Consider the following 2,718-nt stretch of genomic DNA (forward strand, 5'->3'; position numbering starts at 1 on the left):
TCTTTGGTTAACACTCTGTTTAAGTCCAGTGTGCGGGTGTAGGCTGTGACCCCTTCCGTCAATCCCTTTAAGGTTTTCTGGATCTTGAGGTCCTTGTTCCTGATGTTCCCTCCCCATATGCTGCCACATTCATTGGAAATATTCTGGTTGGAGGTTTGTGGCCAGACATATAGGTAATACTATTGCAATCCTGGATCCAAAGTCTACCCCGTTGGACTGGTTTAAAGTAATTCAGCCACCATGTCCAGCAGAGGTCCCTGCTGTGTTTTAGATCATGGGACGCTGTATAACCAGGGCTCTGGCCCATCAGGGTCATCCTATTCTTTTTTATAGAGTTAGAGTATCTATGGGGTCCCGTACGGGGTACCCATGTGGGGCTTACCTCCTGCCCAACTGTGGCTAGTCTCCACATCCATGTGAATGCTACTGTGAAGGAGCTTCTTTCCACCCCCGCGGTTTTCCGTACCCTGTACACACGGGCAGCTGTTTTTGCGGGTTTCCCTCACCCTACCGCTGACCGCACCGGTCTTGTATGTAGGTTCCACCTCTCCACACGGGTCCCGGTACTCACAGGCACCTGTGCTGGCTGCTGTCATGATGCAGCACTCGTACGGCATCCTCCAGAGTGGTGCTAGCGGGTCCACGCCGTCTCAGTACTTCCGGCGCCTGGACCCATCTAATACTTTAACCAAAGGATTTAATAAACAGATTTTTATGAAAAAAACATAGAAATTAGGTGGCAGGAGCAGGCCATTCAGGCCCCTCGAGCCTGCACCGCCAATCAATTCAAATGGGGTCCGTGGGGTTTTACCGATTCGTCGGGATGTTGCTGTGTAGCCGGTCAAAACCGGCTCCAAACGCTCTCAGCGCTGGCTGGCTGCTTGTTTATCTCAGGACCGCTGGGACCGACCCACGGTAATCACGGTACTGGTCCCTAGCGGTCGTTGCAGCCGGTCAACTCCACTCCAATGCCCTCAGTTCTGGGCACTCCTGCTTATATGGTCCCTAGATAAGGGACGTATCAGATATTAAAACTGATAATAAACAGATACTATACTTGATCTTAGCCGAAAGGCCAAGAAGCGATCTCTGTAACTAAAAACCCGCTGGGACCGACCCCGGGTACTCACGGTACTGGTCCCTCGCGGTCGATTGCAGCCGGTCAACCCACTCCAATGTCCTCAGTTTGTGAGCCTCGGGCGCTAGCCGGTTAGCGCTGCTTCAAGCCAGACCGCTTCCAAAGCGGAGACTGGCATACTGACCGAGAATGAATGTTTTCCCCTGGTGCGGGAGCGAAGTCGGGCACAGGTGTTTTCCCTCTCCGGAATCGATGTGCCGTTGATGCTCCTGCCCGGCTGCCCTGCACTCCGCACTCCGGTTCTCCCCCGCCAGCTTTCTGCAGCCTACATGGACCCGGTCCATGTCACCACCTAAAAGGTAAGTGGAAGGAACGCAGAGTCTCTTACCTGCTGTTCCCGACTTTCAATTCTCCCGCTGGTGAACGTCGTTCCCTGCGTGTCCGTTTCGAGCCGCTCGGACCAACCCCGGTGTTCACGGGACTGATCCCTCGCGGCAGTTCCGCAGTCGGTAAACCCCGGCTGTTCCCTCAGCCCTGGCGGCTCCCGGCTGCTCGTAGGGACCCCTTGGACCAACCCCGGTGCTTACCGTTTGAAGGAGGGTTTCGGCCCGAACGTCCCCACTTCCTTTGCTCCATTGGTGCCGCTGCACCCGCTGAGCTTCTCTGTGTACCCCCTGTACTTACAGCACTGGTCCCTGCTCTATGTCCTCCAGCCTCGGCGCTGGCCACTAGCGACTGCTCCAAGCCAGTCTCGCTTGAGACTGGCATACGGGACGTCTCTGCTTTGCTTCCCGCCCGGCCGAGAAGTGAATTTTGCCGGTGCGGGAGCGAAGTGGGGCACAGGTTTTTCCTCCAGTAAATTGGTATGCCGTTGTTGCTGTTGCCGGCTGCCCGCACTCCGCGGTTCTCCCTCGCCAGCCTTCCGCAGCCTTCATGGATCAGGTCCATGTCTCCACCTAAAAGGTAAGTAGAAAGGAACGCAGAGTCTCTTACCTGCTGTTCCCGACTTTCAAATTCTCCCGCTTGGGGAACGTCGTTCCCCCTGTGTGACTCGTTGCAATGCGTGTAGCGATATGACACGCATGCGTTGGAAGCGGGTTCTTCACGTAGTCACTCACGTGACTCCGAAGTAAAATTGGAGAATTCACTGTTCATACCATTGGATTGTAGGCAAGCTAAGCGGAATTTGAGGTGCTGTTCCTGTTTTGTCGAACACTTACGCTTTTTCCGGTTTCTAACCATTTTTACTCCTCGAGCAGATTTTCATCTCTGGTCTTTCTCCAATTATCAGTCTATCAAAAACTCCCCTCACCTGTATCCACCTTACTTACCAGTCTTTGACCTGTCCCTCCTCTTGTCCACACGTCTCCCCACTCACCGCCACCACAATCAGCCTGAAGAAAGGTCCAGACTTGAAACGTCACCTATCCATATTCTCCAGAGATGGTGGTTGACCCACTGAGTTCCCACAGCACATTGTCTTATTCCCATATTCTGTTTTGATCATTCTAATTAGGGGGCAGGAACAGTGAGGATGAGGGTTGCTGTTGTAGCTGGAGCCAAGGGGACTGATTCAGATGGTGTTTAGTTTCTCTCTTTGTACACACAGATCTAACACCTACATTCTCTGAGCTCCTGAC

The 2,718-nt window shown here is 53.5% G+C and overlaps 1 pseudogene; it reads right to left on the bottom strand.

Annotated features, from left to right (window-relative positions):
- Positions 1-982: 982 nt before the first annotated feature.
- LOC129716133 (U2 spliceosomal RNA) lies at positions 983-1,087 on the bottom strand (annotated as a pseudogene).
- Positions 1,088-2,718: the final 1,631 nt, after the last annotated feature.

The sequence above is a fragment of the Leucoraja erinacea genome, unplaced genomic scaffold, assembly GCF_028641065.1.
Source record: "Leucoraja erinacea ecotype New England unplaced genomic scaffold, Leri_hhj_1 Leri_1721S, whole genome shotgun sequence".
Taxonomy (NCBI): Eukaryota; Metazoa; Chordata; class Chondrichthyes; order Rajiformes; family Rajidae; genus Leucoraja; species Leucoraja erinaceus.